Consider the following 11,853-nt stretch of genomic DNA (forward strand, 5'->3'; position numbering starts at 1 on the left):
CTGCTGCTAACATGGTGCCAGATACCACAACACCTTCAGGGGTCTAGTGGAGTCCATGCCTCGACGGGTCAGGGCTGTTTTGGCAGCAAAAGGGGGACCAACACAATATTAGGAAGGTGGTAATAATGTTACAAAATGGGGGAAAATGTTTTCGATTTGAATCCCATTTCCTACATGTACATACATTTAGGGATACAAAATCCAGGAAATAATTAAGTTGATTAATGATCAATTCTGCCAAAAAGAATAGTAGGCAACTAAACTATGTACAAGAAAAAGATGTCTTTCTTTATTGTTTTAATAGGGGCTGATCGCCAAGACTTGAGAGAATCATTTTATAAAGTCGAAAATGTTTTGAATAATGTTTAAATGATGTGAGACTCAATTCCCACTGTTAAACAAACTTTTATTTCAAACTAACCGCTGTACCTGAAAATATCAAATAAATCACTTGTTGCACAGGACAGAATAATATGATATGGTGGCGTCTGCAGTTTGTCTTTGAGGAGATTCAGTGCGTATCTTTTTTTTTAACCGGGCTACTATGCCTCGATTAATTTAAACCGGGACAAAGAACTGTGCACTTAAGTTATGCTTACAACTAACAATTGGACCGCTGATGTTCCAGAGTGCTAACAGAATGGATAATACATCTGTTACTTTTTCAAAGTCACCAAAACTAGTCCCAGAGACACATCAGTGGTTCCCAGACTTTTTAAGAGTGGAGTACCCCCTGAGGCATTTCTGCTTAGGCCTACCCCCCTCTCTTCCACTTAGACTGCAACTTTTCCATTAAAGGACAATATTTGCCCCCTAAATTGACTTTCCAATGCATTTTTTATCTTTATAAATAGAATATTAATGTTTAAAAAAAATGATGATAAAAAAAGTGAAAAGTGATTATTTTAAATACTAAAAGCGCCAGTGGTGGTAAGTCACTGTCTTAATGCGTGAGTCATCGAGTCATTTGTTCATTCAGTAACTAAGCAAGTGGCTGTATTTATAAATGAATCATTGAATCAATGACTTTCGCGAACGATTTGTTCAAAAAGTACAGAAGTACTTGCTTTTAAAAGTGCTTTCGAAATGCTTTCGTTTTGTCTAGCACCCCCGTATCTGGGCCTGGTTTACGAAGTGTAGGTATAATGCAAATGTTATTATTATTATTTATTTATTTATTTTTACTTTTTTTTTTATTTTAAATTACATTAAAAAAAATTTAAATTATTAAATTATAGATCAGTGGGGTAACCCTGGAAACCGATGCATTAGCTGTTCCATAAGTGCCACCTACTCTCAGAGAGCGAATTTACATTTTAAACAAAAGATGCGTAATTTTAATTTTCTTTTTAAATCGGTTTTAATTCTTTTTGAATAATTTTTAAGCTAAAACTTTGACTAATAATTCAAAACATTGTCTTTTTTTACCACCTTCCTCGCAACTAATCTCTCAGAATTTGATTATGGCAGGAGCAGAACAGAATCTTCAGGATGGCGAGCACCCAGCAATCTGCACAGGAATTCCTAGGAAATGGACGAAATCTGCTAACTGGATCTCATTTAAACTATGATCCTGTAATTGAGGCCTTAAACCAGTGCAAATTCTTCAAAACTCATGAGCTTGATTCAATTGAATCTGCAGAAAATAGTCAGGATAAGATAAAGATTATACTTGACATAGTTATTTTTAAAGGAGAAGAAGCATGCTATAAGTTTTTAAAAATTCTTGACAAAAAACATTTCAAGTAATTCCAAGACCTGGTTTGGGGTGTCCAGATTTACATCACTGGGTTAGTTGCTTCTCCTTCCAGGATGAACCACAATCTCAGACAGCAAACAAAGCAGGTTGGTAACAAGCACAGGTATGCTGTATTCTGGTTTTATATTCCTGTTATTTATTATTATTATTATTATTATTGTGCCAAGTGGTTTAGATAAGTGTATTTTTATTCCTGCCTTTAGTGTTATTAATATCTTTATTTAATCAGAGGCATATAGTGAAAGTGTGGGAAGGCAAAGTGGTAGCATGATGGGGTTCAGGATGAGGCAACCTGCCTTGGTTTATTGAATTTAATTGACCTTTCTCGATCAATGATGTCTCAAAATTGAAAGAATTTGGAAACAGGCAATGCTAAACAAACATATTTTTTGTCTAATTGTCATTTTGTGTCAAGAAAATGGAGTCTATTTTGATGGAACTTTTTAAGTCTGTAGCATACATTTGAATACTATTCACATTTCATTAGAGAACTGTGCACTAGTTTTCACTGTACTTTTGTAGATCTCTAAAGAAATTTATTTTGAAATATATTTTCCAGATTCAGATCCTTGTACCACATACCAGGGCCTTTTGAGATGGAAAGCAAGACAAATACTGGATGATAAATGGAAACTAAGCATGAATTTTTTTTAAAATGAGCAAAAAAGGAAACCCTTCATGTACATACCCCTTGTTATGGACACAGAGTGTTGTACAGTTGCAAAGCTTAAGAAGAACAAGGGATGCAAGAAATCTCGGATGATAAATGGAAACTAAGCATGAATTTTTTAAAAAATGAGCAAAAAAGGAAACCCTTCATGTACATACCCCGTTACGGACACAGAGTGTAGTACAGTTGCAAAGCTTAAGAAGAACAAGGGATGCAAGAAATCTCGTTCAAAGAAACTGAAGACCTACATTCCAACAGACAAAAAAATGTTGTCTCCCAAAGACTTACTAATGAATGATGAGAAAAGCATCCTGCTGAAAACCTGGAGTGGGCAAGACAACAGTTGCACTGGAGATACTTAGACTCTGGACAGAAGAGAAAAGCATTTCAGTGAGTTATGTGTTTTATTTTGATGAGCCACTGATGAGAGTCTTCTCTCAGTCTCCATATCCTCAAACCTTGAAGGATCTACTTTTTCAAAAGTACATATCCCCAGATGAAGCATCCGATCAAGTCCTGGAAAATATTGAGAGCAATTCAGAAAATGTTGTTTTGATTTTTGATGGTGTCATGGATGTGATTGGAAACTCTGTGATTAAACAGCTTATGGAGAAGGAACTTCTAAAGGATGCAAAGGTATTGACCACTTGCAGACCAGAAGCTGAGGATACAGGTTACCTGTCAGACTGGCGGTCTTATCGAGTGGAAGTTCAGGGCTTTAATCATAAGTCCATCTATGAATACTTTAAGTGGATGTTGGGAACAACAGATGACATTGGTGCTTTGGAAAACCCAGAGTTGTTTAGTTTATGCTCTGTACCCCTGTATGCCTTCATAGTAGCTGCCTGCATTTCAGTAAGTCCTACTGAAGCCAGGAGTAAGCCATTTACGGTTACGGAGATGTATGTCTGAATTTTTCGCTTTTGCATGAAACAACACGGACATCAAGATGTGGAGCACTTAGATAAGTACATTAAAGACAACAAGAGGGACGTCGTAAACTTAGCTCTAGCCTCCTATCAAGCAATGCCAGCAAAGACAGTGAACCTGACAGACTTGGATCATGAAGATAAGTCTGTGCAAAATGCTTTCTTAACAAAGCAATTCTGGAACCCATCCACAACTTCTTGCAAAGTGTATGCATTCCTGCATAATACAATGCAAGAGTTTTGGGCAGCTCTCTATATAATTTTAAATCCTGACAAGATCACCAGTGTACTGGATCAATGCCAAAGCGATGAAGATGGAAAATACCTTAAATATATCGTGCCATTTTTGTCTGGACTTCTCGCGGATAATCTATTTGAGCTCATAAAGTGTTTGGTGCCAGTAGAACAGATAGAAGCCACACGCGTTAAGTACTTTCAACAGATTATAGATACTTTCCTTTACACCAAAGAGCAGAATCAAGAAGGCGATTATGAGCAGTTTGTGGAAGCTGACAACATCCTATTTGTGTGTCGATGCCTTTATGAGTATCAGTCTGCTGATGCATGCCGAATCTTCCTGTAAAAGGTTCAGTATGAGCTTGATTTAGAGGACCAAACACTTGATCCTTACCAGTGCTGTGTAATCTCCTATGTGGTCAATCAAGCTGTGCATCGGAATATTGAACTGGATCTCACAGATTGTAGCATGACTAACCCTGGCTTGAAACTACTTCTAAGCTAATTGAAAAATCTGAAATTTCTCAGGTACAAGAAGTTTAGAACAGCCACTCTCTTTCATCAGTGTCTAGCAATTAAAAAAATGATATGATGTATACAATTTTTATTCTTCACATTTTTTATTTCTAGGTCAACAACCGTGCTGAAATCTCAAATGTGGAGAGTGGCTCTTGAAGCAGGGCAGTTTTCAGATTTTGATAGCTTGCTCAGCTTATTCAGCTTTGAAATGCATCTCTCTGCACATGAAACACTAGACCAGAAAGTGTTTCAAAGGATAGGAGAAGTCCTTAAAAATAAGACTGTTCATCTTTTTCTGCATGTAAAATACCAGAAAAAGTCATAACCAGATCTTTGCAGAAGGCAATTTTTGAGAGTTTACCCAATATTGCAACCATTAGGTACAACCAGTTGCGCTTATTTATTTTTCTCACTTTTTTTTTTTTTTTACTTAATTCACATATATTCTGTATTTTGTTCTCGTTTGTTTGTAGGATTCTCCCCCATCAATTTAAAGTAGCTATAGAAACAGAGCTCTATCTTCAAGGAGCTATTTATGAGATGAAGACAGGTCAGCGATGTATAAGGAATCTGCTGTCTGTTTGCAGCAATAATCAAAGCGAAAACCTTGATGAGCAGTATAAATTCTTGCTGAAACTGCATGAACGTGCCAAGAACATGGATGTTCTTCCAGTTTTGCAACCTGTTTTCCATGCATTGCCATCTACATGGGTTGCACAGCCTTCAAACCCATCAATGTCACTACTCCTCCAAACCATGGATGTTCTAAATTTAAAGAAGCCCGCTGAACTAGATCATGTCACATATTAGCTGAGTGAACTTTGTTCATCTTTTTCTGCATGTAAATGAAGAAGTCATAACCAGATCTTTGCAGAAGGCAATTTTTGAGAGTTTACCCAATATTGCAACCATTAGGTACAACCAGTTGCGCTTTATTTTTTCTCACTTTTTTTTTTTTTTACTTAATTCACATATATTCTGTATTTTGTTCTCGTTTGTTTGTAGGATTTTCCCCCATCAATTTAAAGTAGCTATAGAAACAGAGCTCTATCTTGAAGGAGCTATTTATGAGATGAAGACAGGTCAGCGATGTGTAAGGAATCTGCTGTCTGTTTGCAGCAATAATCAAAGCGAAAACCTTGATGAGCAGTATAAATTCTTGCTGAAACTGCATGAACGTGCCAAGAACATGGATGTTCTTCCAGTTTTGCAACCTGTTTTCCATGCATTGCCATCTACATGGGTTGCACAGCCTTCAAACCCATCAATGTCACTACTCCTCCAAACCATGGATGTTCTAAATTTAAAGAAGCCCGCTGAACTAGATCATGTCACATATTAGCTGAGTGAACTTAAAAGAATTCTTCAATGTATGCCTTACATTACACAAATTAGGTGAGTTTTTTAATAGTGTTGATTTAAACCAACTGGGAATAGTTTTTAGGTATAAAATTATTTTTTTTATTTTTTTTATTCAAAATATTGCAGGTTCAGTGTTGCTCTCAGACAGCCCAAAGACATCCACAAAATTGTGAAGATTGTTGTTGATCTTTTCATTCTTGCATCGGAAAGTGGAGAGGAAAAACTAAAAAGCCTTTCTACAGCATGCAGTTACTCAACATTTCCGTTTGCTGAAGACAGCAAAGACATACAGAGCTTGTTCCTTTTGGATCTCTTCAGCCAGCTGAAGGACAGTTCATCAAAGGCAGCACTACAAGCATTGAAGCCCATTCTTCAGGTTGCCCCTGCTGTATGGACATTGGATTTACAAAAACTAGAGAAGACTCCTGCTCTTACTGAATTACTGAAGCTTCAGGCTGTCACAAAAACTGTGGAGCTCACAAGCTGGTCATGTGAAAGAGAAAAACTTAGGAGTTTCCTAAATTGTTTACCCTATATTTCACACCTTTGGTGAGTTGATTTGCTGAGAAAAAATTAAAATGCATGATGTTTCATTTGGCAGTGTAAAAGGGATAGTTCATCCAAAAATGAAAATTCTGTCATAATTTATTCATCTGTATGACTTTATTTCTTTAGTAGAACACAAATAAAGATATTTTGAAGAATGTTGATAACCAAACCGTTTTGGTTATATTTGATTTAAATTTTATGGACAAAACACAGACGTTTATAAAAACTATTTTCTTTTGAAGAAAGAAAGTTATACACGTTTGAAACAACATGATGGTGAGTGAAAGGTGACAGCATTTTTTGGCTGGACGATCTCTTTAAGTTGTCATATTTTAGTGTGCTTCCTTTCATTTTCTTGTCTGATTTATGTAGTAACTTTACATGCAACTTACAATTTCTCTATAGCTGCGATGAGCAGTTTTTCCAGTCTGTGTGTGAAGTCCTTTCAGCAGACAGAGAATGGAATCCAAAGCAGATTGCTGAGCTTCTAAGATCCATTGGTTTTAGCATTTCTTTGATAGACATGCTGTCAAGTCGCTTCTGCAAAGCTGTAGCCAATGTTTTTGAACTGCTGGACAATGAGGAGGACATCTCCCTCAGTCTTCTTCCTCAAAAGATCTCTTGTCAAGGTTGTGCCTACCTCTTTTCAAATGTGAGAAAGCTTCAAACCTTGAGGTAATAATTTGTATGATGTAAATTCATTGAACAAATTTCAGTGTTCTAACCAAGTACGTTTGCTTACTTTTTTTATTTATTTATTTTTTTTATTTTACGTTTTTTTTCAGAATAAATGAAATGGCAACGGCAAAGCTGTCAAGACTGGTTATATCAGATAAAGAAATAAATGCTGTAACTGTGGAAGAGTTGTCTTTGGTTTTGTCTAACCCTCATCTACCAGAGAGAGCACTTTGCCAGCTATTAGGTAACCTAACTTCTCTTCTTAGAGTCTGGACAGTCCACAACTTGAACCTTTCTGAATTTAAAATTGAGCCTCACTGGCTTATTTGTCTGCTGTGTCATCAGGGTCCCTTGTCCATTAAGTAAGTGTGAAATTCCGCTGTGGTATATATCCTTTTTTTCCAGAAACCTTGAAGTGTTTATTTATTTGAAAAAAAATGTATATTAATAATAATTCTATGACAACAGATTTCATGAAGGCACTCTGCAACGACTGGCAGAAATTGTGTATGATGCTCAAGATGACAATTTGACCCAGATGTTCCTGGAGAAAATTGATGGTGATCTGTCACCTTGTAATTTGTCCTGGGAAGTTTTATCTTACCTAATTCAGGGCACCAAAAAGCAAGTGACACTAGACCTTGCAGAGGGTAGATTTAATGTTCTGAAAGTTCCGAGCCTTCTGGCTGTACTGGACACAGTTTGCTTTAAAAGGCAAGACTTTTATTGGTGTACAGTTAAATATATTTAATCATATCTACACTTTATGGTGTTGTAATAATTCTTTCTTATAATGCAGGATAAGCCCACGGTTTGTCAGGGCTGCACTGAAAGAGATATACCAAAAACGTGCAGGTCATCTGATTGTGAAATTAATCAAATCTTCAGCTAACCTGATTAACCTTTGCATGAGAGAGCTGGATTCAACTGACTGCAAAGCCCTCTGTTTTGCCCTGCACTATAGTGATGGTGTTAAGCTCAACTTATTGAACGCTGTCATACCAAATAATGAGACTGGCAGCATCGTCAAACTTCTGCACAGAGTTTCTGATCTGAGATAATGTGCTCAATTTTTGTTCAGCTTACATTTAAAGATCTTTGCATCATTTTTTTTGCATTGCTCACTGTGCTTATTGTTTTACTAACACTATTGCTGTACTTTATTGGACTAGAGTTGATAGAAAGCTGTTATTGAGCTTTCTTCATGCCTCTAAGGACTTGGAAAACCAAGGATATACGGTGTCTTCCCTCTTGACTGCACTGAACCACAAACTGGACTTCTCCTGCAATTCTTCCCTCGGCAGTGGCCGTTTTGGTCAAGAGAATGGGGATCTTCTAACTATGAGTCGTATGGATTTTACAGCCATTTCTTCTGCCATTAAAACATCAACATGTGACACAGAATTAATTTTATACGACTGCCAAGCAGATGATTCTGCACTTGAGATTCTGTTTCCTATACTGCACAAAGTGCATCTTTAGTGAGTCCTCATATACTTTTACATAAATGAAGGTAATTGTTTTTATTTTTGTTATATTTCTACAGATGATTAAATGATTCAGTTGCAAAATTTTCTGTTTTACAGCTTGGGCAAAAGCCTTCTTTGTCAGGTTTTAACCTTGATTTTTAATGCACCCATGGCTATGTCTTTGCAATGGGCATCAACACTTTCCAAAGCTCTTGGAAAAGAGCTGGACCTCAGTGACACTCCTCTTGACTACCGTACATGTGAGTCTCTGCAGTTGGTCTTGGATTACAAAGAGGAGTTTACACATCTTAATCTCAGCTATTGTCAGATCACAGATGCGTGCTTGGATCTTTTACTCCCTCACCTTCACAAAATGATGATTTTAGAGTGAGTATTCATTGGCTAATCAAAAATTAAAGAAATCAAATGTCTATTTTTTATTTAAACCACATTATTGCTGATTCTTTAACTCTTAACACTTTGTCTTTTTTTTTCAGTCTAACTGGAAATGACATAACTGACAACAAAGGTGTGCTGAGACTGCACCAAGTCTTAGAAGAAAACAGTTTCACAAAGACCATATGGTGATTATGGTGTTAAATTTTATATTTTGTGCAGCTAGCACTGTACACTGAAATTTTAATGGAAAAAGAAATAAAAAAAAATGCTCTAGTGAAAAACCGATAATAGGTTAATTTAATTGTCCTTATCACAGGAGTACAACCTTAATATTTTGGATGTCACACTATTTATTATTTATTTTTTAATAAGTAGTAGCTTATAAGTTGCACAATGTCATAATGCTTGTAAAATTGTAACTGTCTATTTATGTTAAGGTTTTGGCCATCTCAGCTGCCAGTGTGTTTGTTAAATTACAGTTTTGGTTTGTTCTGGTGTATAAGACTAAATTAAATTCTTGATAATGTTTATTCAATCATTTGCACAGCCTTTGTGACAATCAAATAACAGAGATGGGCCTCCTGGTGGAAGAAGCACGCTTTGAAACCCAACAGACTGATACAAGAAGATGCGTCCAACCACAGAAATACATTGCAAAAGATTTGAGATCAAAAAGCGAGATCAATCAATAAATCAATACTTTTGTTAAGGTACTGGTACAAAACATTTGTTACTGTTGAGTTACGTTTGTGGGATTGTTCAGATATTTAGAACAGCATTCTGAAAAAGTTTTATGTCATATGAAGTTTGACCAGCACAGAGAGAGATTTAATAGACCAGTTACTAGCTAGCAAAAGCCTAAATCATTAGTAGGGTGAAGATGAAGGAATGATATTTTTGTTTTATGAATGGTGGATATAAGTGGAATGTCATTAAAGGCCAACAGATCGTGAAGGATGATTCGCGGGCCATTTGCAAACATAAGGGTAATGTAGTAGGAAGGGGACCTCAATCTTTATTTAAAGATGGGTGATAAAGTGTGCCCATTCTTGATTAGTTGTCAGCAATGTATGCTGAGATTATCTCTGTAGTTTAGGAGAAATGCGGATCTCTGTCACCTGATGTTAAGGTGCAGGGTGAAGAGAGTGAACATTTCCAACTGATAAATAGGGTAGTTAGAATACAAGCGAGAAAAGCACAGATGCAATAAACCATTAAGCATTTGCTTAATACTTATTTCTCACACTAAGATACAACTTCAAGAGATAGTTCAACCAATGAACCACCCTCATGTGATTCACGTATGACTTCCTTTCTTCAAAAGAAAATATTTTTTAGAAATATCTCGTTTTGTCCATACAATATAAGTAAAATAATCAAAATGGTTTGGTTATCAACATTCTGCAAAATATCTTCATTTGTGTTCCACAGAAAAAATAGACGTATACAGGTTTGGAACAAAATGAGGGTGAATAAATGATGACAGAATTTCCATTGTTGGGTGAATTATCCCTTTAACACTGCTGAATGAAACATCAGGCATGCATTTAATTTTATCATAGCAAATCAACTCACCAAAGGTGTGAAATATAGGGTAAACAATTTAGGATGGCAAAATAAGATATAATTGCACAGATCCATTTCACTTTAAAGATTAGCCTGTAGTGCCAAAAGCAGATGGGTTCAAGACAATCATGCACAGGCGGATGAGCAAAACGGTGCTTTCTTTGCTATTTCTTTAGCCATTTCTCAGTACTTTCTGTCAGCAATCAATTACCTATCAAAAAGGCGTATTATACTTGTTAGTAATAAAAAGTCATGTAAAAATATTTGAATTGTCTTATATTGTAGACAGAAGATCGAGCCTGAACTAGCAGTAAATAATGGCAGGATTTCCTATAGGTCAGTAAATTCTCTTTGTCTTTGAAGTATGACTTCTATTCATAATAAATATGACTTTTCTGTGTGAAATAGTTTCTCAAATGTATTTATTTATTTTTATTTTTTTCTTGCAGGTTTCAGTGGAAAACAGAAGGCCTTTTCATGTGCAGCGCAACTGGGCTAGTGTTTGGATTGAAAGGAAGTGGATGTGTAGAGTACAGTGTGGCTCACTGGGAGATGTGTCACCTCATCAACACTCACTATGAGCCTGCTGGACCTCTGTTTGATATCAAAACCCCTACAGGAGAAATCTATGAGCTTCACCTTCCACACTGTGAGACAAACGATAAATGATAAAGCATGTTAATGAATGGATACCCTATCTATAATGTTACTAGTAGCCTACATATTATGAATATTCTAATTATTGTATACAGTACAGTATTGAAATAATTGTTAGGAAATCAGCTCATATCAGTTCAGTTTCATCATCATTCATGATGTTAGCCTTCTCAGCTCAGTTCTACAATCTGAGCTGTCTCTATGGTGATTCTGAAGTCTGTATCTGAAATGGAATCTTTTAAGTAACTGATTCTTTGTAAACATTCTTTGTGGGCGTTGATGCTACATAAATGGCTCCTCACAAAACTCTAAAAAGACTTGACTAATGCTCAGAGTTTAATTAGAAATTCATAGGACACAAATATTTAGTAATATTGCATATTATTTTACATTTAGATGGGATGATTTTCTATTGGCAATTTTCAGTATTGAATAACATAGCATTAACAGTATGTCAACTCCACACTAAGGAGGCCTTGAAGAACAGCTCACAATAATATTCATCTTATTTTGCCATCAAAAGAGGGTTTCATGGCTTAAAGTCTAGTTTTTGTCAAATAAAAAAGTTGCTGTAAAATATATCTTCATGCGCAGAAAAACTGTATTTAAAAATATTAAAGGGGTCATATGATGCGATTTCAAGTTTTCCTTTCTCTTTGGAGTGTTACAAGCTGATTGTGCATAGATAAGATCCCTGAAGTTGCAAAGACTAAAGTCTCAAAACCAAAGAGATATACTTTATCAAAGTTAAGACTCTGCCACGCCCCCCTAAAACGGCTCGTTCTAACACGCCCCCACATATCTACCTCACTATGTGGAAATATTTGCATAATGCCGCCCAAATGTGCACACAAAGAAAGAAGGCGTGGTTTCAGTAACCGCAGTTAGTGTTGAAGCAGCCATGTCAGGGAGACGCTGTGTGTTTCTAGGCGAAAGCAAAAGCACTTTATTTGGCCTTCCGAAAGTAGATGCATTTAGGAATCTTTAAGATCACTTACAACAGAACAGCAATGCATTTTATGAACGACCGTTTCGTGAACCTAGGAGAAGAGGTAATTC

At 36.2% G+C, this 11,853-nt stretch overlaps 2 pseudogenes; both read left to right on the forward strand.

Moving 5' to 3' along the window:
• Positions 1-4,250: 4,250 nt before the first annotated feature.
• On the forward strand, positions 4,251-6,521 carry LOC107669053 (uncharacterized; annotated as a pseudogene).
• Positions 6,522-6,548: 27 nt separating this feature from the next.
• On the forward strand, positions 6,549-9,275 carry LOC107669241 (uncharacterized; annotated as a pseudogene).
• The last annotated feature ends 2,578 nt before the right edge of the window (positions 9,276-11,853 follow it).

This window comes from Sinocyclocheilus anshuiensis, unplaced genomic scaffold (assembly GCF_001515605.1).
Source record: "Sinocyclocheilus anshuiensis isolate Anshui unplaced genomic scaffold, SAMN03320099.WGS_v1.1 scaffold337, whole genome shotgun sequence".
In the NCBI taxonomy this organism is placed as follows: Eukaryota; Metazoa; Chordata; class Actinopteri; order Cypriniformes; family Cyprinidae; genus Sinocyclocheilus; species Sinocyclocheilus anshuiensis.